This window comes from Petaurus breviceps, unplaced genomic scaffold, assembly GCF_028583685.1.
Source record: "Petaurus breviceps papuanus isolate PSGF00001 unplaced genomic scaffold, PetGlider_PUasm1.0 90537, whole genome shotgun sequence".
In the NCBI taxonomy this organism is placed as follows: domain Eukaryota; kingdom Metazoa; phylum Chordata; class Mammalia; order Diprotodontia; family Petauridae; genus Petaurus; species Petaurus breviceps.
In genome coordinates, this window is record NW_027187271.1 from 1,894,334 (window position 1) to 1,921,082 (window position 26,749).

At 39.0% G+C, this 26,749-nt stretch overlaps 2 protein-coding genes across 4 annotated transcripts in view; both read right to left on the reverse strand.

Annotated features, from left to right (window-relative positions):
• The window catches only part of COPS6 (COP9 signalosome subunit 6), a 182,919-nt gene that overhangs the window by 116,352 nt on the left and 39,818 nt on the right, over positions 1 to 26,749 (reverse strand). The gene's annotated exons all lie outside the window — the stretch shown is intronic.
• The window catches only part of LOC138142237 (zinc finger and SCAN domain-containing protein 31-like), a 58,765-nt gene continuing 41,034 nt past the window's right edge, over positions 9,019 to 26,749 (reverse strand). The window contains exon 5 of the mRNA XM_069063292.1: positions 9,019 to 9,153. The gene's annotated coding sequence lies outside the window, so the exon portion shown is untranslated. The remainder of the gene's footprint in view (positions 9,154 to 26,749) is intronic.

Sequence of the window (26,749 nt, forward strand, 5' to 3'; positions counted from 1 at the left end):
GCCAAATGAAGATTGGGGGTGACTGATGGATCAAGTCTTGGAAGAGGCAGAAGAGAGTGATAATATATTTCTATTAAAGGTTTGCAAAGCATTTCAAGTTTGTCGGGCTGAGAATAATACAGATTTTAATAGTTTATGGGAGAAATAGGAAAAAAGCAGGTCATAATGCTGAGAATATTGAAAACTGGAGAGGAGGAATACTGAAAGTTTGTGTCAGATGGCCTCAGTTTTTAGTAGAATATGGGAGAAAGTCACTTGATATAAGTGAGTTGGGAGTGTGATGGGCAATAAGAGTGAAGGGGGAATTGGGAACAGTTGTTTCAGGGTAATGAGGGAATTTAGGGTAGAGTTGGACTGTCAAGAATTCAAGCATTAGTTAAAAGCCCAGCTAAGATTCTAGATTTCAAATTTTGTATGTTTTTTAAAAATTGTATTATCTAGAACTGGAAGGGAACCTTAGGAGTTATCCAGTCCAAGTCCATCATTTAAAGATTGAATTTAGGTCTTCTCTGACTCTAGATCCAGGTGTTTTTTCAGCTAAATCACACTACATTGTGTAGTATATAATCTTCTGATCTGTATTTGACAGCATTAATATGAATTTACACATATTTTTGTACATATTTGACTATCCTTTTCTAGACTCAGCCCTTGCTCACCAGTACTTTTTTTTTTTGAGGGGGGAAGGCAGGGCAATTGGGGTTAAGTGACTTGCCCAAGGTCACATGGCTAGTAAGCAGTGTCTGAGGTCAGATTTGAACTTTCGTCCTCCTGATTCCAGGGCTGGTGCCCTATTCACTGCCACCTAGCTGCCCCTCACCAGTACTCTTAATGGAATGATGGTAGGAGAGTGACTACAAGCCTTAGGCAAAAAAGTTGGGGCTGGGTTTGGTTGAGGCCAAGAAGTTTAGAAGAAACTTTTATTTTACTTTTTTTAAAGCAATTGGTGCGAAGTATCTGAGCCTGGATTTGATCCCCAGGTCATCCTGATACTGGGGCCAGTGCTCTTACTCGCTGAACCACCTGGCTGCCCCTAGAAGGAACTTTTAGGTAACAACAGGCATTTTTGGAAATTTGGTTTGGCTTCCCAGTTCAGAAGTTTTGTTTGTTGATGGGAGTACTTTATGTAGTGGTGGGGACCAAAACCTTGTATAATGAAAGTAGTAAATCAGTTGATACAGAATAAAAATGCTAGAGGTCAGAAAATGGAGCAGTTAATGCTGGTTGAATTATTTGGGGAAAAGTTTTGTGTTGGAACTGGGATTTGAGGTGAGTCTTGAAGGTAGGGTAGGGTTTATGTAGACAGGAGATCTTCCAGATGGGGTAACAGCATGAGCAGGGACTTGGAGTCTACTCTTAGCTAGTAGAAGACTTGGGGACCAAGGCTTTTTGCATTGGAAGGTTGGACAAGGCCACCTAGGGATGAAACAATGAGCTTTTGTTTTGTATCACCTTTGAGTGTCTTTGATATAAAACTGCAAGAAGAAATCTAGTCCAGACCCCTTATTTTAAAGAGGTAGATGTGTAAACCACCCTCCCATCTCTGATTGCTCTTTCCTCTGCTTCCCCTTCCCCATCCTCCCCACTCTGACATCAGCCTCGCTGTTTAGTGATCCTTGAATAATGGACAATTCCCACAGAATATGTGTACAAATAATCTAAATTGAAATGACCCATGACATGAGTGGCTCCAGTATAGTTGACCACCTCCTTGAAACTTGACTACATGACAAAATGCTGGTTTTATTCTTTCTCTGTCTGATTATGTCTGATATGTCCTTTTCCTCATTATGCTCAACCAACTGGATATTCCCAATAATTGCTTTTTTTCCCTTCCTCTTTTCTCTTGTCTCCCTCAGATATTTTATCTAGATCCATTGCTTTAACAGTTACCTTTATGAAATTTTATCAATTTCCATTGATGAAACCATATGTGTTGCTGATATTGAACAACTTGACAGTGGGCCTTTGGTGGGGAGAACATTTCTGGGTGTTTAGTAGCTGAATTGCTGAGGAAGTGGGGGTTTAGCATGCATAGACCCATTGCATTTCCACATGAACACTGCTGGAGAACACTCAGCCAAAAGGTAGTCCTTGGGCTTGTTAAAGAGGCAACCCCTCAATTCTCTAAATCTCTTTGTAACCTGAGAAAACCATAGTCTTAAGACTTTTGTAGTCAGAATAACTTGGAAGTAGTAGAGGAAGGGGTCTGTCTAGGTTGCTCTTCCAGCTGCTAGTTGCTGAAATTGTGACTCAAATCTGTTAACTGCCTGACCAAATCATCCCCAATACCATGATGCATTAATGTGGATGGGTCAGTAGCTACCTGAGTCGAGGATATTCTTTATGTCCACCAAGGTGATAGCAAAATCCCAAATTAGGTGTTGCTTTATGTCTGACTCTCAAGGAGACATAACTTAAGTCTAAAGCAAAAACTAAAACTTTGTTTCCCTAGATTTATTCCTCATGCCCTTTACACTTTTCTCCTAGTTTACAATTTCTGGGCCATCTAGATCACACCAGGGGCTGATGTAGACGGGCAGAAGGTAGTGCACAGGTGTCATGGCATTGCTTGCCTAACACTACCAATGGCCCTCTAAACCAGATTAAAAAGTAACAGGGTGGGGCGGTCAGGTAGCACAGTGAGTAAGACCACTGGCCCCTGAGTCAGGATGACCTGGGATTGAATCCAGGCTCAGGTACTTGCCACCACACCCAGAAATAACTGGCCCTGTAACCTTGAGCAAGTTACTTAACCCCAATTGCTTAAAAAAAAAAGTAACTGGGTACTTGTAATAAATGCAAGAAAATATAGATAATATATTTTTAAGTCAACATGCAGTCTGCATGTGTATGGGTTTAGTGGCCCTTGCTTCTTTGAGTTTGACACCAGTGGTGTAGTGGGTTGGGTGCTGAACTTCAGTTAGGTCAGGAAGATGTGGGTTCCAGTCCTGCCTCAGTGACTTCACCTCAGCCTATCCAATTCTGGATATTTCTCATGAGGACCTAGGAAGACTCCACATTTGATAAGCAATTCATCTGGTGCAGCAGTTGCCTTCTTATATATCCACCTTAAATTGTTTATAAGGAGACCATAGCAGTGTGTACTTTCTACCAAATTACAAAAATAAATGATAAAAATTTATAAGTAACTACAAACATAGCTAACTGAAGTAATAAAAAAAAGTTAAATCCCAAAGGGAAAGTTTTTTTCTTAATAGGGAATCAAACATTCTCCATCTAATTGTACTTTAATTTTATAAGTGTTCTGGATGAGCACTCTCAGATATAACATCATCCATAACCTGAAGTTCTGGCCTTAAAACGGACTTGGCTCAATATTGGCTACTTAAAAATCACTCCTCATGCCCCCACCCAGGATTTCCTTTGGGAACCTCTGACTCTACAGCCTTGTTGAGGCTTCTATAGATGTGGTTAAGTCTTTGAATAAGCATTCAAGCTAACAATATATATTTGATAATGCAGTTATGTAGAAACTCAAAGGACTAAATATGATCAATATTAAAAAAAAACAAAACTCCATTGAATCTTTGCTTGCTCCCAATTTCATGGTACTCCCTTTTGGCTGAGACCACCTCAGAAGAAACTTGTCTTACCCAGTCTATTTCCTGACATGAAACCTAAATTTCTGTTTTTAACTTACAATGATTGATTGATTTTACCCTCTGCAGTCAAGTAAGCCAAGCCTGATTCTTCTTCTATGTAACAACTCTTTAGATACTTAAAGATGGCTAGGTCATTCATCCCATCCCCTCCTCTCATTGGCCAGACAAGAGTTTTCCAGGCTAAAAATCCAAAGTTCCCCTTAATGAGTATGAATTTGAGGTTTTTCAACTTCCTGACTTCCTTCCTCTGGACACCCTTCAAATCATCCCTGACATGTTGCACCCAGGACTGAGTTCAGTACTGGCCATTTCATCTTCTGTATCACAGCTGACTATATTGAGTTTGCAATCCGCTAAAACTTGGAAGTTTTCCTTTTTTATGCTTTTTTTCCATGCTTCCCTTAACTTATTGACGGTTGATTTTTGAGCCCAAGTATTTTTATATTATGTTTCATCCTGTGAGATTCAACCCAGTGTTCAAGCCCATTAAGAAATTTTTGGATCTTGGGGCTTGTTAAATAATGTATTGACTCTTCAGCTCTGTCATCTCTGTAAGTCTGATAACATTTTAAATATGAGACCAAACATCCTTAGAACACCCCACTAGAGAGCTCCTTCCATGTTAGCAGACGATTCAGTTCAGTTCAACAATTATTTATTAAGCTTCCAAGCACAATATTAGGCCCTGGATAGATAGAGATAAAAATGAAAAATTCTCTGCTGACAAGGAGCTTACACTAATTCCTTAGGGACTACTTTTTGAGTCCGGCCATTTGTACTACATCAGGCCTGATCTAGGCTGATCACCAGAGCTCAGGTTTGAGATTGAAAGAAAGAACATTTGTAGAACATCAGGCAGTTAACAGAAGCCTTATTTTTCCATGACAAAGTAACTAGTGAGCATATGGCATTGATTTGGCTGAGTATAATTTTCCTGTGTCAGTATTGTCCATGGTGATCTGCTGGTCAGAAGTCTGAGGAAGGAGTCAAGTGACTACTGGTGCTCTGGCTTTTGTACTAAGAGCATAAGAAATCTCAAGCCTTTAGTCTCCTGAGCCAATTAAGTCTTAAAGATGGCTTCAATACATTTATTTTGATTTTTAAAAAAAATTTATGTTTTAATACTAAAATTTCCTCCAGTATCTCTTTAACTCACCCTCTCCCATCAGAGCCATCCCATATAATGGAAAAAAGTTATTAAAAATATATTATTTTCCCCCAATTACATATTAAAACAATATTTTGCAAACATGAGCCACCTGGCTGCCCCTACCATATAATATTTTAAAAGGAAAAAACAAGCAAAAGCAAAATTACATCAAAAGGATCTGAAAAGATGTACAACAGTATCATTCTTATGGCCCTCTCATGTTTGCAAAAGAATGGGGTGAGGGTTTTTTTTTTTTAATAAGCAATTGGGGTTAAGTAATTTGCTCAAGTTTACACGGCCAGTTATTTCTGGGTGTGGTGCTCAGTATCTGAGCCCGGATTTGATCCCCAGGTCATCCCGACACTGGGGTTAGTGCTCTTACTCGCTGAGCCACCTGGCCGCCCCTAAGCAATTGGGGTTAAGTAACTTATTCAAGGTTACACAGCCAGGTGTTTCTCGGTGGGTGCTAAGTGTCAGAGCCCGGGATTTGATCCCCAGATCGTCGCGACACTGGGGCCGGTGCTCTTACTCACTGTGCTACCTGGCCGCCCTGAGGGTGTTTTCTTATATATTTTGTGATATGCTTGTTTTTTTAATTTGCGACATTTACTTACATTTTTGTGGTTTTTCTTTCCTTTACGTTATTGTCATATTGTATATAGTTTTATTGGCTCTGCTTACTTTACCTGCATCAGTTTCTTTAGATCTTGTCATGCTTGATATCATTTAATACAGCACAATAATATTTTATTAGATTTATAAACCACAATTTATTTGGCCATTCTTCAGCTGATGGATATCTATTTGCTTTCTATTTCTTTGCTATCAAAAAAGTGCTGCTATATTTTGATATAGATGGGAATTTTTTTATCAGTGACTTTTTTGGTATTTAAGCCTAGTACTGGAACTTCTGCACCCTTTATTCACTTTATTTGCCTAATTCCAAACTGCTTTTCTAAATGATTATACTGATTCATAGCTCTAACAACATTGCATAACCCTTCCAACATTCACTATTCTCATTTTCAGTCATCTTTGCCAGTTTGCAGGGCATGAGGGGAAATCCCAGGGTTTCCATTTATTTCTCTTATAATAAGATTTGGAGCATTCTTTCATATGATTAATAGTTTGCATTTCTTTTGAGAACTTTTTGTCTTTTGGCCATGTAGCTGTTAGGGAATGACTTTTGGATATACATACATATATATGTACACATATAAAGTCAATAATACATATCATATAATATAGTGTTTTGGATATCACACCCTTAGAAAAATTTTATAGCCTTTTCCCCCAGTCAGTGTTTTCTCTTTAAAAAAATCTTATTAATGTAATTTTTTAAACATCACCATAACTGGGAGCTCCCTCCCCCAGAGTTATCCTTTATAACTCATTTTTTTCCCCAGATGTTATATTTTTAATGGCTCATTAGATGATGCAGAACAAACCCTAGTACCTAAAACAAGGAGAATCACTGCTCTTGAAGACTTTACAATCTTACCCTTAGCTTCTGCTTTAATGTACCTACCTTTCCCTATATCCCCTCTCCCTACATCCCCACACAAATTACAGTTCTCTAAAATAGACCTTCACTGAGGAAATGTACAGTTCCTCATATACTAAAGAAATGGCACACAGCTAGTATTTATATAATATAAGCTAGCATTTTTATAGTGCTTTAAGTTGTACAAAATAATTAGCATATGTTAACTCATTTTATCCTCATAACAATCCTGGGAAGTAAGTGCTGTTATTACCCCCATTTTACATATGAGGAAACAGACACAGAGAGGTTGTGATTTGCCCAGAGTCACACAACTAGTAAGTGTCTGAGATGGGATTCAAACTCAGGTATTCCTGACTACCAAGTCCAACATTCCATGTACTCTCCACCTAGCAGCTGTCTTGTGCCAGAGTTCTCAGAAGTACAGAAGTCCATGTGTATAGGAAGAGCACATATACTTACCTTTACTACCTTACCCTAGACTCTGACACTGTTCAACTTGGAGAAAGTGGCCAGTGTGATTGTGTACCAGTTGTTGAAAGCCTATACTCAGCAAGGAAGCTAGACACACATGCTACATAATCATTTGGGTCTTGAGGTGGGGGAGAGGAAGAGAGACAATTTGTGATTAGGTAAATGCCCCACAAAGGCCTGAAAGGAATCTCAAAAGGCCCTTTGGTGAATGAAACCTTTCTGCCCTGAAACCACATAGCTTCTAGCCCAGCCATCAGGGGCAGATGGAGGCTTCTGAAGCAGAGAGTAACAGGACTGGGAAGATTTCAACTGTAGACATCATGGAAGAAGTATTGGTGGCCCCCACATCCATCCATCCCTGGGTCACAGGCAGAGTGCTGTCCACTGTGGCTTCCTTCCTTGGGTGCAGTGGAGTACTAAGCATGGGAGCAGCTCCAGGCCCAGTTACAGCAAGACTGGGTCTGCCATGGCACCATCTACAACATTTTTTTTTCTTTTTTTGCCTTTTTGGAGGGCAATTGGTGTTAAGTAACTTGCCCAAAGTTACACGGCTAGTTTTTTTGTGTGGGTGTTGTGTCTGAGGCCGGAACTGAACTCAGGTCCTCCTGACTGCAGGGCCGGCACCATCTAGCTGCCCCTATGCAGCATTTTTTGACCAACTGAGAATAAAGCCAGTGAGAATTGCCCACTTCTGACCCTGGCCAGTCATGGTGGCACCACCCATAGTAAGCCAAGTTACTAAATTGAATTTCCTGGGGCTCAAGCTATTGTACTACCCTATCCTTTATCAGGGCTATAGGCTTGGGTCTAATTACTCTGGGGATATTCAGCCCTGTGTCTATGGCACAAAAGGTTCTTTCTCTAAAATTTTAGATCCCAATGGTCTTGTGACCCTGAACCAAAGCTTCCAAGACTACCTTAGACTATTGCTGTGTCTTTCTGTTCCAACTAGCCCTAGTGCTTCTGTCCTCTCCATCTGGTAAGCCACATGCCTCTGATGGCACTGGTTAATGCTGACTTACTTTTTTGATGGCCCAGGCTGATAGCTTTCATGAAAAGGAGTTGGTGGGTACCCCTCCCTTTTTTCCCCCTGTAGGTGAGGGAGAAAGGAAAAGGTAGATGTCAGCTCTTAGGAGAGGAGAGTCACCTTGGCTCATCTTGGGATAATACAGTTTTCCTGACAGGGGCTTTGAAAAATAGTTTCCTGATAAAAGAATCAAAAAGCCCTACAAACAGGATGAGTTCTAGGGCAGAAAGCAATCAAAGGAAATGGGAGTGGGGCTGGGTAATTGGACAAGGAAGGAGGGGCCTTCTGGAGGGGATTCACATGAAGGGTAAGAGTCCTGGCCAGTGAGTGTGGATGATTGGAGATCATAGGATCTCAGAGATTCTAGGCAGAAAGGGAGAAAAGTGATTGGGGGAAGAAAAGCTGCAAAATCCCTCCCCCAACTCCTTCCAGTAGACTGCCTGGTATTGCAATTGCACCAAATTGGAGAGAAGCTGGAAAAAACAAATGGGCAGCAGATGCATGAACTGTGTAGTCTGCTTCACAATGGCTTCTGGTTAGAATGGGCTTAGCTCCCTGTCTCAGCTGTTGTTGCCAGAACTTACTGAGTTCCTGGTTGCTAACTTCAGGACAACCCTGCTAATGGATCCAACTTTCCTATCCACTCCTTCCAGAGGTGGTGGTGAGACAGCCATCTTGTGCATGGCATGATTTTTCAGCCATAAGGCATAGATTGTGGAAAGCCTCTAGTAAGTCATGGGACAGGTTTTCTGAAATCACCCACTTTTTCTTCCCCCTGGAACTACTGAGTCATCCATTTTACAGTCAGGAAGCACTGGCATCTGTCATTGAGGAACTGGGACCTGGAAGGGGTAACCCGCTTTAAAGATTTTGGCCAACCAAACGAGAGGTTGACAGTTCTTTGGTGCCTGGTGGAAGATAGTATATGGGATTGCACTCGATGGCTTCACAGTCTTGCTGTGGCTAAATGTACTTTTAAAACTGCTTTCTCTTTGGGGTTTCCAGAGTCAGTCATTAAGGATCTGGCCAGGATTTTCTATGTTTCATCATCATGCTAGAGAATTTACTAATGGCTGATTCCTTAAACAAAGAGTTTTATCTTCTGTACTATTGTCTCAAAGCACTGGTGGCAGATATGGCCAGAATTGCTACTCTAGTTGTCCCATGGATCATTTGGAACCACTTTTACCATCACAAGCTGTTCGTGATCCTTTGGTACCTGAAGGCCCAACAACAGTCCCCCTGGACTTAGTCATTTTTCAGGCTCAGGGATAGTTGCCCTCCACATGGGGTCTGTGCTTCAGGGATCAACCTGGGTTTTGTTTTGTTTCAGGTTATGAGGGTCCTCTTGAGCTTCTCTTAAATGTAATTCCTGTTAATGAGAAAAATAATACAAACCATTAAAAGTCCCATACACATGTTTAGGAAGACTAACCTTCAGGTAAATTCAGTGAGAGTAGTCACTGACCAGTAAGGAAAATAATAAACAAAATGGTTTAATAAGAATACTAATTGCTAACATTTATATAGTGCCTACTATATGCCAGGCACAGTGCTAAACACTTTACAAATATCCCATTTGATCTTCATATTACAACCCTGGGAGGCAGGTGCAGTTATACCCATTTTGCTGATGAGGAAGTTAAGGCATATAAAGGGTAGGTGACTTGCCCAGAATCACATAGCTAGGCAGCCCCCTTTAAGGACTGACCACTCTCTGTATGGGATTGCATTCAATGGTTTCACCGTCTTCTTATGGTTACATGGTGCTTTTTACCTTAGGAAGTACACAGATCATCAAAAGCATTAATGATGTGACTCTAGGGGTCTTAACTGATACCCTAGGATACTTTTTAGCATGTCCAGTTTAGTCTTTAATGCAGATATGAAGGAAGAAAAAAAAATCCAGTATGAATTACGTTGAAAGGTAGCATTGCTAAAATAGAAACTGCAGTTAAATTACAGTCACAGGACCCGAGTGAATCTTGTCTCTATCACTTGCTCTGTGATTTGTAGCAAATTACTTATCCTATGTGGCACTCCAGTTTCCTCATCTATAAAATGAATGGGGGAAAATATTGGGTAAAGTAAGCATGTACATCATTACCACTATTATTTGAGACTGCTAGAAATGTTAACTACAGCAGTAAAACAAAAAAATTTAGGGAATAAAGAAAGACAAGGAGGAAACAAGTGATTGTTTTGTTTTTTGCAATTTACAGGATTGTTTACTTTTTTGTTTGTTTTTTTGGAGGGGCAATTGGGGTTAAGTAACTTGCCCAAGGTCACAAGGCTAGTTTTTTGTTTGTTTGTTTACTTATTTTTAAGACCACAAAAAATCAGTTAAAATTAACTGAAATAATTTCAGAAAAATTGCTGTACATAAATCCACACAAATTATGAGCATTTCTGCATATTAACAACAAAATTCAGCAGGAGGAGAATAAGAAATTCCATGTTAAATCACTATAGGATATTTAAAATACATGGGAGTTCCATTACCAAGACATACACAGGAGCTATATTACTACAACTACAAAACACTTTATGGAAATACAAGCAAGATCTAAATGGTTAGAGAAACATTACTACCCGAATTAATTTACTTATTCAGTGTCACACTACTCAGACTACTAAATGATTACCTTACTAAACTAGAAAAAAATAACAAAATTAGGAAGGCAAAAAAATCAAGAATTTCAAGAGAGAAAAAAATTAGGAAGGGGTGGTAGTCTAGCAGTATAAGATAGTTTCTATACTATAAACAAGTAATCATTAAGATGATTTAATATTGATTAATAGATCAATTAATGGATCATACTGGGTATACAACATATGGCAGTAACTTAGTATTTATTAAACTCAAAGACCTGAACTATTGGAGTAAGAACTATTTGGCAAAAACGGCTGGGAAAAATGGAAAGCAGTCTGGCAGAAACTAGCTATAGACTAACATCTCACAAATGTACCAAGAAAAAGTTCAAATGAATACATCACTTAGACATAATAACACTGCAAGTCAGAGGCATAAGGAAGAAACCACTTTTTAGATCAGTTATTTAACAAAGGATAGAGAGGATCACAGAAGATAAAATGGATAATTTTGAGTATGTAAAATTAAAAAAGCTTTTGCACAGTCAAAACCAATGCTATAATTGGAAGGGTGACTGGTGACAAATCTTTCTCTGATAGAGGTCTCACGTCCAAAATAAAGAAGTTCTAATTCTGAACAAGGGCAGTTTCCAGAAGAGGAAATACAAGCCATATGAAAAAATGTTCTAAATCACTAGTAATTAAAGAAATGCCATTTAAAGTAATTCATATCCCTCATATTAGCAAAAAAGGAAAATGAATGTTAGAGGGCCTAATGGAAAGTAAAGGACATTCATAGTGGTGTTATGAATTGGTTCAGCCATTCTGGAAAGCAATTTGGAATTATGTTTCAGAATTTACTAAACAATGCATGTCCTTTGACTTGGCAAAATCATTACTTGGCCTATACCTCAAAAGAGTGCAGAGAAAAAAGGGGAAGTCCCCATATTTATAAAAATATCCATATTTTTTTTTTGGTGGTGGCAGAGAACTCAAAAGCTAAGGAGGTACCCAACAATTGGGGAGTGGCTGAACAAATTGTGGTATATTCTCATAATGGAATATTATTAGAAGTAGCTAAATAGCATAGTAGATAGTATGCTGGGCCTAGCGTCAGGAATACCTGAGTTAAAATCCGGCCTCAGAAACTTACTTAGCTGTGTAAACTTGGGCAAGTCACTTAATGCTCTGTTTGCCTTGGTTTTCTCAACTGTAAAATGAAAATAATATTTGTATAAGTGCTTAGTGTTGTGCTTGACACATAGTAGGTACTTAATAAATGAAAGGGACAGTTCTGAAAAGCCTGGGAAGACTTGTATGAATGGATAGAGTGAAGTCAGAAGAGCCAGAGCTCTGTATATGTACACATAAACAGACACACACACATATACATATATATATATACACATATATGTGTGTATACATATGTATACACACACAAAATTGTAAAGAAAAACAACCCTGAAAGACGTTAAGAACTCTGATCAATGCAGTGACCAAGTTTCCCAGAGGACTGATGATGGAGCATGCTGCCCACCTCCTGACAAAGAGGTGATTGATGGATGGATGGATGGACTCAGGTTGCAAAATAAGACATTTTTTGGATGTGACCAATGCAGGAATTTTTTTTTTTTGCTTGTCTATGCATATTTGCTACAGGTTGTTTTTTTTTAATAGGGGGAAGAGGGAGTTTGGAGGGACAGAAAATGGATTTTTGTTAATTGAAAAGAAATTAAATTGTTAAAAATGGGGTGGGGAGGGGCTGGAATAGATAACCTCTGAGGTCTTTTACATCTCTATATCCAAGATCTTGTTGTGATTCAGATGTTATTCTGTAAACATTTGCTGAATGCCTACTCTATATACAAGACACTGCTGGAGACAGAAATTAATACGCTCTAACACTGTAGAGATGAAATCAATTTTACATATAAATAAAGTAAATATTTGTCAGTTGTCTTCAGAATGGTTAGTTGCTTAACCTTTTGAAAACAACTATGATCTTTAGATACTCTTGCCAACTTATGTCAGTTTGAATACTCTTAATACATTGAATTAGGCAAAAAGACTGTAGTTTATCAATTAGGCAGGATATGTTAGAGGAAACAGCTTGGTGTAGTAGAAAAAAAGAATTGCTAGCTTTGGAATAAAAGAACCTTAGTTCAAATCTTCAGTGTGTAACTGAATAATTCTATGATCTTAGACAGTAACTTAAACACTTTACACAACTATAAAATGAGGGTGTTGGACTAGCAAGACATGTCCTCTGAGTTCCCTTCCAGCTATATATCTATGATCTTGTATGACATCTTGTCTGTTTATATCATAAAATAATCACTGGAGGTGATGTATTAAAATGAATCAGAAATTCAGTGAAGCTAGAGATGGCAAAAACTATTTCTGTTCTTTAAGTCACAAGGTTTAAGACTAGAAATATGTCCCTTTGACATATGTGGCCTTGCATCTGTTCCTTCAGGAAGGTTACCTCTATGGGCCAAGGGGCTTTTGAGATTCTCCATCCCAAACCACTCATTTTTTACAAAGAGGCTTCCTTTCCTTCAGGTCACTCAGTTTAGTCCTGCCACAGAGACTGGGGCAGAGCCCAGGTCTTCTAAATCTCAATCCACTGTTTTCCAAGACACCACCTGCACCTTTGGAGCCACTAGGAAGGGACCTGCCAGTCAGACCCTGCCTTCCCTGGCCCTGTTGGTAGGAAGTGTTATCTCACCAGAGACATCCTGGGCCTGGCCTTGGATCCCACTCACAACACCTTGGTTGGGAATGAAGTGTGAAGGATCACAGGAAGCAGACAGGCCCTGGGTCACCATGAGGCATCCATGTACCCATGGGTTATAAACGATTTCCTAGTGAAGTACATGATTTGTAATATTGTATTGTATTGTTGGCAGTGCAAATGATTGAATCCCAGTTCAGGAGCTTCCTCCTGCAGTTTAGGGCTCTTGATATCACACATTCCTAAGCTCCTTGCAGACCACATCAGGCAAGTAATATTAAGAGAGGCAGGATGAAATGGAGGAACCCCTTGCCAAGGATGCTTTCCCATTCCTGTGTGTGACTTTGAATTGTTAGACCCTGGAATTGCACCTTTGGCTGGAGCAGAGGGACCAGTGGGAACCTGTTCGATCACGCCCTTCTCTGAGTTCAGCCATACAGTGCACTGGGTTAAGGTAAACTACTTATCCCACTTAGTCCATGAATGGGGGAGGGATGCTTGGCTTCATGCAGGAAAAGCCTAGCAGCTTTTTGAAACCAAGTGGAGATTGTGGGAGAAGGGAATGATGGACCAGTTTGGAAGATACTGGACAGAGGTCTGTTAATTTCACCATTCCAACATCTGTCCAATATGCCTCTCCTTTCTTGACACTGCCAACCACTCTAGTGTAGACCCTCATCACCTCACATCTGAACCACTGCAAATAACCTGCTGGTGGGTCTGCCAGCCTCAAGTCTCTCCCCTCTGCGATCTATCCTTCATTCAGCCACCAAGGTGATTTTTCTAAAGCCAAGTTATCTTCTTCTCCCTACCCTCTCAATAAACTCCAGTGGCTCTCTATTGCCTCTAGGATCAAATACAAAATGTTCTGTTTAGCATTCAAAGCCCTTCATAACCTAGCCCTCTCCTACCTTTCTGGTTTTCTTAACACTTTACTCTCTGACATGTGCTCTTTGGTCCAGCAGCACTGGCTTCCTGGCTGTTCTATAAACAAGACACTCCATCTCTTGGCTCTGGGCATTTTCTCTAGTTGTCCTTCGTGCTGGGAATGCTCTCCCTCCTCTATATCAACTACTGACCTTCCTGGGCTCCTTTAAGTCCCAACTGAAATCCTGCCTTCACAGAAAGCCCTTCCAGAGACTTCTCCCTGTTAATTATCTCTTATTTATCCTATCTATAGCTTGCTTTGAATATATTTGTTTGCATATTATCTCCCCCATTAGATTGTAAATTCCTTGAGGACGGGAACTGTCTTTTGCTTCTTTGTACCTCTAACACTACAGTGTTTGGCTCATAGTAGGTGCTTATTATTTATTGGTTGATTGAATTTATCTGGATATGAAATAATGTTCCTTGTCCAATACCCATATTGTACACTGAATGTAAGAATTGGGGATCCTATTACCCATGTAGCCAGCTGGGTTTTTTCCCCCATACCCTGTAACAGCAATCTCCTGAACATGAATGTGGGGGTGTATTTCACAGGGAGACACTCCAAATCCCAATCTCTCAGTCTTGCTACTCAACTCTCAAATTGTGTCCAAAGGCAATCATGGGGAGTGTGTTCTGAATTTCTTCATAAATTCCCACAAATACAGAATTGATCTATTAACTGGCTCTGAGTCCCTGCCTTGACTTATTAAATACTGGGGAAATCTCTTTTCCCATAAAACTCTCTTAGTCTCAAACCCCAGCTTAATAGGCTCATATATCAATGCTACTGGTAATATTAATTACTAACAGTAAAATAACACAAATATATGTGTGTACACATTCTTTGTATCTATGCACATATATATGTTTTTATATATATATATATATATATATATATATATATATATATAAAACATACACATGTATTTCTGTTATCTGCTACTCTCAATAAATATAGATGTATATGTAGGTCACAATGAGAATTATCTCTAACCCTCACTTGAAACTGCTGACTTCCCCACAGACATATGAACCACAGACTAACTCAGTTCTTTTAGGATAGCAGTTAATGTTTCTTCTCAGGATATCTTCTGTCAAACTTGGTTCTCTCAGAATGTCTCCCCAGACTCTCAAGGATGACAGTTAACTCTCATAGTCTCCTTAGGAAAGTTCTCTTAGTCTTTTCTTAGAGCTTCTCAGACTCTTTCTGCTCAAAAGCTCTCAGTCCTCAAGACTGTATCCTTAAGATCAAGTAACTACCCAAGTCTCTGTGGGAAGGGCTATTTCAACTGGAATTACACATACACATTTGGGGAAACATACATGACTACACCTTGAGAAATTTAGACTTTTCTGAAGCACTCCAGATGAAAGCACCAAACCAAAAGGAGAAACTGGGACTGAACACAGGGTATTTGGTGGATGATAGAGGGACTGGTCACAAATGTCATCTCATCAATACAATTATTACCTTCATCCCCATAGACTGTAACCCAAAGCTTCTTCTCATTCTGTGTAATTCTTGTCCATGTTCTCTTACAGATAATTCCTAGAAAATTTAGTCACTACTCTAGAAGTTTTTACCCTAGGTGTTTTTTTTTTTTTTAACATTTTGTGAGTACTGGGATAACACATCAGCTTCCTGTCTATTACCCCTTACTTTCAGTACATGACTAGCCTTTTTCAATTATACATGACCTTGATTATATATCACTGATATCAATTCTTGCATGCAGATAGATCATCATGTCTTAAGATTTAAAATCAAACAGCATTAGCAGGAGAGCATATGTGCTTAAGAAAATTAGAGTTTTTGTGCCAGAGAATAGCTTGGGATTATGGAAAACATACACAATTACCCAAATGCTCTCTTCTTGTTCAATTCTGGGTCCAATTTATTGACCATTGACATGAATGCTCCAGATACATATCCTAACATGTCCTCAATGAATTAGTCATTCAGCCTCATGTCACTGTCTGGATCATAAGCATTTTGAATCCATTTGGTTTTTCCTGAATGGATTATTATCATTTTTTTGTTTTTTTTGGAGGGCAACTGGGGTTAAGTGACTTGCCCAAGGTCACATGGCTAGTTTTCATATTAAGTGTCTGAAGCCAGATTTGAACTCAGGTCCTCCTGACTTCAGGGCCGTGCTCTGTTCACCGTACCATCTAGCCATCCCTGGATTATTATTTTTAAAATCAGTTTTAATTAATACTTTTTGGAGTTTTTTTTAACATAATGGATTATTAAATGCATCTTTTGAGTATTAAAAATCTTTCACCAAATGGCCCTATTTTATCTACTTTTGCAGTCTTTTGTACACATTCATTCTCCTTCATTCATACTATGCTCTAGTCACACTCGTTTTTATTTTAAAAATAAGCTGTCATCTAGGTGGCGCAGTGAATAGAGCACCAGCCCTGGAGTTCAAATCTGGCCTAAGACACTGAACACAAAAACTAGCTGTGTGACCTTGGGCAAGTCACTTAACCCCAACTGCCCTCCAAAAATAAAGTTCTCATTGGTATTTTCTTCATCACTATAGTATAATAATATATGGTATCCTGCATATCCCTTCCCCTCTCTCATACAGAGAGCCATCCCATATTGACAAACAGTATTTTTTTGGAGAGGGAAAAAAAAAGTCAGCACAACTATTTGAAAAAGTCTGAAAACATGTGCAATGTATAACACTTGTGGATCTCTCACCTCCACAAAAGGGTAGATTAAGGGTGTCTTTTCATATCTCTTCATTTGAATACTACTTGATGTTTATGATTTTGTTGCATGTACTTTTAATTTATTGATGTTAATTGTTCTTTCCACTTACATTGTTGTAGTTACTGTATATAGTATTTTCTTGGTTCTGCTTACTTCACTCTGCAGTATTTCATAGAGATAATTTCATGCTTCTATTTATCACACACATCATTTCTTACAGCACAATAATATTCCATTACATTTGCATACTAAAATTTGTTTATAGACATTCCCCAATTGATTGGCATTTTCTTATTTTTCAATTTTTTTTTTTTGGTTTCCAATTCTTAGCTATCACAAGAAGTGCTGCTATAAATATTTTGAAGAATATGGGGAATTTTTTCTTATTGATGGCTTCCTTGCATTATAACCCAGTAATGGAGTCTCATGTTTAAGTCTCAGTAATTTAAGTCTCAGTATGGATATTTTAGTCATTTTTATTATTATATTGTCAGTTTTATATGTGTAATTCCAAATTGCTTTCCAATATACTCCAATAATATATTAATGTGCCTATTTTTCCACAATCCCTCCCAACATTGACTATTGTCATTTTTTGGTCATTTGTTTTTTGCCAATTTGCAGGGTGTGAGGTAAAATTTTAAGGCTAGTTTGATTTATGTTTCAGTTATTAGCGATTTGAAGCATTTTTTTCATGTAGTTGTGAATACTTTGCAGTTCTTTTAAGAACTATTTGTTCATATCCTTTTGACTTTCATATCTATTGAAGAACTATTAATCATAATATAACATATATGTACATATGTATGTATCTGTTGCATACATACATACACATATATGCATATTGTGTGTGTGTACCTAGAAAGAGAGAGAGATATTAAACACCAAATCCTTATCAGAGAAATCTGATACAAAAAATTTTCCCTCATTTAACCACTTTCCTTCTTATGCTAAGTGGATTAGTTTTGTCTGTGCAGAAGCTTTTCAGTTTCAAGTAATCAGTTATCCATTTTATCTTTCGTAATTGCCTCCAACTCTTGTTTGGCTTAGAATACATTTCTTACCCAGAGCTGTGAAGTATATGATTTGTTTCTCTTCTAATTTGTTTATAATATGATCTTTAATATCAAATCACATCCACTTAGAATGTATTGTAGAGTGTGCTAGTCCAAGTCTAATTTCTGCCAGATTACTTTTTAAGTTTTCCCAGCAGATTTTATCAAATAGGAAGCTTTTCCCTAATTTGTTTTCTACTTTTTTAAACACTGGATTATTGAATTCTACTGTTTCTGAATGTCTATTTTAGTCTTTTCCATTGATCTATCTTTTTAACCAATATCAGATGTTTTTGACTGCTACTTTATAATATAATTTAAGGTCTGGAAGTGCTATTTCCCCTTCATCATTACTTCTTTTTATTGTTTTCCTTGATAGTCTTGATTTTTTTGCTTTTCCAAATGAATTTGTTACTACTTTTTCAAGTTCTGCAAAGTATCTCTTTTGTAATTTGGTCGGTATAGCATAGAAGTATAAATTAATTTTGGTGGCATATCATTTTTGTTATCTTGGCCCAGCCTAGCCAAGAACACTGGCTATCCCTCCAACTATTTAGATTGTTCTTTCTTTAAGAAGTGCTTTGTAACTGAATCTATGGAAGTCTTTTACGTGTTTGGGATGCTAATTCTTGATGTCTTACGCTTTTTGTAGTTATCTGGAACGGGATTTTTCTTTCTATTGTTGCTTCTTGTGTTTTGTGACTGTTATATAAGAAAGCCTTTGATTTTCAGGTCAATTTTGGAGCCTGCAACTTTGATGAAGCTATTAATTGTCTCAATAAGTATCTTTGATGATTCTCTGGGGTTTTCCAAGCAAACCATTATAACATCAGCAAACAGGAATAGATTTATCTCCTTCTGATCTATCTTTATTCCTTTATTTTTTTTTTCTCTTTTCTTATTGCTGTTACTATAATTTCCAGACCTATATCAAATAATAGTGGGGAGAGTGGGCATCTTTGCCTCACTTCTGTATTTACTGGAAAAGGTTCTTGTGTATCTCCATTGTAGATGGTGTTTACTTTTGGTTTTATATAGATTTTTTATGATGTTGAAGAAAGATCTTCCAGTGCCTATAATTTATAAGGGTTTAGCATAAAGAAAAAGTTGTACTTTGTTAAAGGCTTTTTTCTGCATCTATTGAGATGATCATGTAGATTGGTAATATGACTAATTAGGAGTGTAGAGTGTATTCAGGGAAGACTAGCACCTCTGGTGAAATGGCTGCTGAATCCTTTTCTGGGCTGCTTTCCACCTTTGGTGTCTACTTGTTCCACCTAGTGGCAGTGGCCACACCCAGGTAAACCATTTTGGCAGATGGGCTAAACTAGGGTGAGGGTAACTCAGTGATGATTCTGAGGAGAGAGTGAGGCCAACAACTTCATGCAACTCTGCCTCGCTTAAATCCGTTTTACACATGAATCAAAAGACATTACCCATACAATTTTACCATTTTACCTCTCTCAAAGTCCTGTGGCAACAGGCAAGTAATGAAGCATCAGGTACAGATACACTGGGGCTGTAGTCACAACCCTGCACACAGGTGACCCACGCTATAGAATCATTTCTCACTGGAAAAAGTAGTGTGATTTGCCAGCCCCCTGGGTGTCTGATCAGTCTTTTAAGGATCACATTGCTTACCTCTTGGTGTGAGGAAGGATTTAGAAAGGGTGCCCTAAAAACTCTTTTAGTCATCACTCACAGAGTCCTCGTTAATAGGCTGATCCTTCACCTGGAAGATGGTCATCAACCTGAAAGCCAGTGTGGCTTCAGAAAGGACTGAGGAACAGTCGACATGGTGTTTGCTGCTCGCCATCTCCAGAAGAAATGCCAGGAGCAGAACAGAGGTCTGTACGCACTAATGGTAAATCATTCAACTTGAAAAGGCTACAAGCCAAGACCAAAGTAGAGGGAGTATTGGTACATGATTTTATGTTTGCAGATGAGTGTGCACTCAGTGCAGCCTCTGAAGCTGAGATGCAATGAAGTATGGATCAATTTTCTGTTGCTTGTGCTAATTTTGGCCTAACAACATTGGGGCCGAGTCAAGATGGCAGAGTAGAAACAGGACTTCCACATGATTCTGGCTTCCACCTCCTCCAATTCATGTAAAAGGTGACTCTGAACAAACTTTGCAGCTACAGAACCCACAAAATGACACAGAGAAACTAACCTCCTGCTGATAACAGCTTGGCAGGCCGGCAGGAAGTGGCCAGCTTAGTGCTCTGGGAGCCAACCCCAGCCCAGCTTCAAGATGGAGGTCTAAGCCTCAGGGCAGCCACAGTCACCCTGGTTTCCAGAATTATCAACCCATAGATGCTAAGGACAAAGTGAGAGGTCAGTGTAGTGTGGACTTTGGGATCCAGTAGTTTAGGAGTTCAGTTGACCTTTGCCCCTGGAGGGAGAAGCAGCTGAGGCGCAGCAGCCATGTAGCCAACAGCCGCGTGGCAGCTTCAGCTCCTGGCCTGCAGATTGTAGGGGGACCAAGCGACCAGTCTGAGGGGTAATCACTCGATTTAACCTGCTTGGATCTGGATTGCGGTCTAGGGTGGAGGTCCTGGGGTGTGTGACCAGCTTGCCAGAGTGTGAAGAGGCTTCGGAGAGGGCACCCAACTAATACCTCCAGCAGCTGAGAAAACCCCAGCATTTGGTATGAAGCTCCCCTGTCTGGTGGCAGAGTCCTACTGTGGCAAAAAGCCCAAAAGTAATTGAGTGGCAACATGAGCAGGCAAAGGAAGCAAAGCAAGCAGAGCAACCCAACTTTACACTCCTATTTTGGGGACAAAAAGGATCAAAGCATGGAACAGGAGGAAGACAGTGAAGTCAGAATTCCTGCACCAAAAGCTTCCAAGAAAAATATGAGGGGCGGCCAGGTAGCACAGCAAGTAAGAGCACCGGCTCCAGTGTCAGGATGACCTGGAGATCGAATCCAGGGCTCAGACACTCAGCACCATACCCAGAAATAACTGGCTGTGTAATCTTGAGCAAGTTACTTAACCCCGATTGCTTAAAAAAAAAAAAGAAAAAGAAAAATATGAGCTGGTTACAGGCCACAGAGGACCTTAAGAAGGATTGTGAAAACCAAATAAGAGAAGTGGAGGAAAAACTGGGAAGAGAAATGAGAATGATGCAAGAAAATTATGAAATGAGAGTCAACAACCTGACTGAAGAAAATAACACCTTAAAAAACAGGCTAACTCAAATGGCAAAAGAGGCTCAAAAAGGCAATGAGGAGAATGCCTTAAAAAGCTGAATTTGCCAGATGGAAAAAAAATCTGAAAAGCTCACTGAGGAGAATCATTCCTTCAGAATTAGATTGGAGCAAATGGAAGCTAGTGACTTTATGAGAAATCAAGATACTATTAAACAGATCCAAACAAATGAAAATGTGTGTGTATATGTCTATATAGGAGGGTATATGGGCGTATGAATACATATATGAATGTGTGTATATGTGTACAGTTATACCTAGATAGAGGGCACAGGACTAATTTAATAGGAAGGGATAATACTTAAAAGGTGAAATTAAGAGGTCAGAGAGGAATATAATGAGAGGAGATGGGGAGACACAGAATGGGGTAAAATCTCATATTGCTCTGAGAGGCAAGGGAGAATGGTTATAATGGAGGGGAAGAACAGGAAGGCAAAAGGGAAGGGGTCAACCTTATTCTCATTGAATTTGGCTTAGGGAGGGAATGACATACACACTAAATAGGGCATCTCACCCTACAGGAGAGTAGGGGGAAAGGGGATGACAGGGGGGATGATGGAAGGGAGGGCAGGCTAGGGGGAGGGAATTTGGAAGCACCCACTTTTGAAAAGGGACAGGATCCAAGTAGAGAATAGAACAAGTGGGAGGTGGGATAGGAGGGAGGGAAATATAGTCAGTCTTTTACAATATATCCACTATGGAAATGTTTTGCATAGCTACACATGTACAACCTATATTGAATTGCTTATCTTCCCAATGAGGGTGGGTGACAAGGGAGGAAGGCAATGAATCTGGAATTCAAAGTTTTAAAATCAAATGTTTAAATATACACACACACACACACATACACACATATACTATTGTTAATATTATTTTACATGTAACTTGGAAATAAGATATACAGGCACTGGGGCATAGAGATCCACCATGTCCTACTGGAAAGTCGGAGGGAGTATGGGAGAAGTTAAGGAAGAGAGCAGATTGGAGGATGGGATATCCAGTGGGATCACTATTTTGGGGTGGTGGGTAGGGGGAAAACAGGGAGAAAATTTGTAACTCAAAATCTTGTGGAATTGAATGATGCAAACTAGAAGTTAATAAAGCATTTGATAAAAAAACCCAAAAAACAATTAACATCAAGAAAACAAAGGTGCTTGCTCTATCAGCCACCACTACACCATCCATACATGGAACCATTGGTTACAGCAAATGGAGAAGTTTTAAATGTTGTGGATACGTTCACTTACCTTGGTAGTGTACTTTCCAGGGATGTACACATTGATAATGAGAGAGATACACACATTGCCAGAGCTAGCTCACTGTTTGGGAGGTGCCAAAGAAAAGTATGGGAGAGAGGAGTAATTATACTGACTACCAAACTGAAGGTCTATAGAGCTGTTGTGCTGACCTCATTGTTGTATACCTGTGAAACCTGGACAGTCTACCAGCACCATGCCAGGAAACTGAATTGCTTCCATTTGAATTGTCTTAGGAAGATCTTGAAGATCATTTGACAGGATAAGATACCAGACACTGAGGTCCTTTCTTGCCAAGCATTCAAACTCTGCTTCAGAGACTGCAACTATGATGGGTTGGCCATGTTGTTTGAATGCACAACATACACTTGCCAAAAAGACTATTTTATGGAGAACTCACACAGGACAACCGCTTACATGATGGTCAGAAAAACTGATACAAGGACATTCTCAAGGTCTCTCTTAATAACTTTGGAACAGATTGTGTGACATAGGATACACTGGCACAGGATCACTCAGCATGGCATGCCCACATCAGAGAAGGTGCTATGCTCTACAAGCAAAGCAGAATTGAAAGACCTCAGAAGTGCAAGATGCAAAAATTTAGAGAATCTACCCCAAATGTTCACATGGATTATTTTTGCCTGACCTGTGGTAAAACATCCCAAGCTTGTATTGGTCTGATCAGCCACAGATGGACACATGGAAACTTGACTAGTATAGTCATGTCATTTTGGTCCTCTTCAAGAACAAAGGACAATAATCAACCATGATTAATTAAGTTGATTATTTTTCTAATGTTGAATCATCCCTGCATCCCTGGCATAAATCCCACTTGATTATAATAAATGATTTCTTAGATAAATCAATGTATTCTGCTTGATAGGATTTTGTTGAAAATTTTTGAGTCAAGGTTCATTAGTGATGTTGCCCTATAGTTTTATTTCTGTATTTTATTTTTCTCTGGTTTATCTCATAAAAGATTTCTGGTAGGATTCTTTCTCAAATTTCAAGCATAATTTGTGAAATATGGGTACTAATTGTTCTTTAAGAGTCTGATAAAATTCTATGAATTCGTCAGGACAGGAGTTTTTCTTTTGGTTTTCTTTTTTTCTTTCCTTTACAGCTAGCTCTATTTCCTTTTCCAAAATCAGTTTATTTAAGATCTGATAGTTTGGGTTTTTTATATTCTTGACATTATCTTATTCAGCGGTGCGCAGAGGCACGCCAGGAGAAGGCCTGATCAATGAGGGGGGCAAGTCGTCCCACCAACCACAAGGGCCACTACCAGGCCTATAACCAAAGGGCTGGGACTGGAAAGAGCAAGGTAAGAATCAAATGCAGCCCCCTTGTCTGGGACAGCAAATACTCCTGGGACTACCACTCCATAGCCCAGAAATTTAAAAAGCCCCTATCAGGACCTCCAAGTACCAGGATGGCAGAGTGAACCCCAGCTGCTCCAACCCCCCTCCCTCAAAAACACAGTAATTATTGCCCCAGGGCAAAACCCTAACCGGTAAAGGCTTGGGAACCCTAGAGGAAGGGAATGGCTAGGGCCCTGCCTCAACATGGGTAGAAAGCAGACTACAAAGACTCTGGAGTCCTACTACCCTCAGAGGGAGGAACCAAACTCAGAGGGAGACAATGTTGACTCCACACCCACAGCTGAAATATCAACAGGGAATGGATCCCAAGCACAGAAAGCTCTCCTAGATGAGCTCAAAAGGAACTTTGAAAACCAAATGAGAGAAATAGAAGACAAAATGAATAATTCTTTTAAAATCAAAATAGCAGAATTAGAAAAACATTATAATGAAGAAAACAGCTCCTTAAAAAGAAAAGTGTGAAAATAATTCGCTAAAAACTAGAATCAACCATATTGAAACAAATAACTCTAAGAGGAACCAAGAATTAGTCAAACAAAACAAGAATGAAAAATTAGAAAAAGAGGTAAAATATCTCAATGGAAAAATAACGGACCTGGAAAACAGATCCAGGAGAGATAATCTGAGAATCATAGGCCTACCAGAAAATCATGATGAAAAAATGAGCCTGGACAACATTCTCCAAGAGCTCATTAAGGAAAACTGCCCTGAGATACTAGAACCTGAGGGTAAAATAGAAATCGAGAGAATCCACGAGACACCTCCTGAAAGAGATCCCAAACTGAAAAGTCCTTGAAATATTGTGACCAAACTCAAGAACTACCAGATAAAAGAGAAAATACTTCAAGTGGCCAGAAAGAAACAATTCAAATATCAAGGAACCACAGTGAGGATCGCACAGGATTTGGCAGCCTCTACACCAAAAGATCAGAGGCAGTGGAATACAATTTTCCTCAAGGCAAAAGAGCTCGGGTTACAACCAAGGATCTTCTACCCAGCGAGACTGAGCATATTGTTTCAGGCAAAGAGATGGTCATTCAATGATATAACCAATTTCCAGACCTTCCTGATGAAAAAGCCAGAGCTCAATGGAAAATTCAACCTCCATTTACAAGATGCAAGAGTGACATAGAAAGGTAAACAAGGAAAACACACAACACACACACACACACACACACACACACACACACACACACACACCCTGTTATTTAATCAGAACTGTTTATAGACAAGTAGAGGGTATGAGTATAAAATACACAAAATGACGATTAAAATAAATCTTATTAAGGGCTACAAAGGGACTGCAATGGAGGAAGAGGAATGAATGAAATGGAAAAGGGTAAATTATGCCACACAAAGAGGCATAAAAACAATATAGCAGAGGAAAAGAAGGGAGAGAGATGAGTATTATATGAGCTTTTCCCTCATTGGTTCTGGTGCAAGGAGGGAATAACACAACCAGTTTAGCATAGGACTCTATGGAGAAGAGACGAAAAACATCATAATGGAGGGAAAGAGGGGAGGGAGAGGAGCTTAGAATGAGATTTGTTCCTGTCACTCTTGGTGTGAAGAAGAAATAACATACTTCATTAAGTATAAAAATATCCTACAGGCAGTAGGAGGGGGAAAAGGCTGCAAAAGGGGGGGTGGTTAGTAGGGAGGGAAGAAGGAGGAAGGGGAGGAAAAGGGAGGGGGACTAAGGGAATACTGAGGGAGGTGGTGGTCAAAAGGAAAACTATTAAGGAGGGGAAGGGAGAAGGGGAGAAAAAATATAAGCATTAACAGGGGAGGGAATAGGATGGAGGGAAAGAAACAGATAATAATCATAACTGTGAATGTGAATGGAATAAACTCTCCCATAAAAGAGAGGTGGATAGCAGAATGGATTAAAAATCATAATCCTACAATATGCTGTTTACAAGAAACCCATCTGAAACAGAGGGATACACACAGAGTAAAGGTAAAAGGCTGGAGTAAAATATATCATGCCTCAGCTAAAGTCAAAAAAAGCAGGGGTGGCATTCCTTATTTCAGATAAAGCAAAAGCAAAAAGTGATCTAATTAAAAGAGGTAAAGAAGGAAACTATATCCTGCTTTTAAAAGGCACCATCGAGAAGGAAGCAATATCATTACTTAACATATGCACCAAGTGGTATAGTATCCAAATTCCTAGAGGAGAAGGTAAGGGAATTAGAAGAAGAAAGAGATAGCAAAACTATACTAGTGGGAGACCTCAATCTCCCCCTCTCTGAACTTGATAAATCCAACCTCAGAATAAACAAGAAAGAAGTTAAGGAGGTGAATAAAACTTTAGAGAGGGTAGGTATGATAGATCTCTGGAGAAAACTGAATGGGGATAAAAAGGAATATACCTTCTTCTCACTGGTACATGGCACATACACAAAAATTGACCATGTACTAGGACATAAAAACCTCATAATTCAGTGCAGAAAGGCAGAAATAATAAATGCATCATTCTAAGATCATGATGCAATAAAGGGCCATGGAAAGACAGACTAAAAACTAATTGGAAACTAAACAATTTAATCCTAAAGAATGAGTGGCTCAAACAAGAAATCATAGAAACAATCAGTAACTTCATTGAAGAGAATGACAGCAATGAGACAGCATACCAAAATTTGTGGGATGCAGCAAAGACAGTTCTTAGGGAAAGTTTTATATCCCTGAGGGCATACATGAATAAATTACAGAAAAGAGAGGTCAATGAATTGGGCATGGAATTGAAAAAGCTAGAAAAAAAAACAAATTGAAAATCCCCAATTAAATACTAAATTAGAAATACTGAAAACCAAAGGAGAGATTAATAAAATTGAAATTAAGAAAACTATTGAATTAATAAAGAGTTGGTTTTATGAAAAAATCAATAAAATTGATAGACCCTTAGTCAATATGATAAAAAAAAGATAGAAAACTAAATTATGAGTGTCAAAAATGAAAAGGGCGAACCTACCATCAATGAAGAGGAAATTAAAACAATAATTAGGAACTATTTTGCCCAGTTGTATGCAAATAAATTTGACATCTTAGTGAAATGGATGAATATTTACAAAAATATA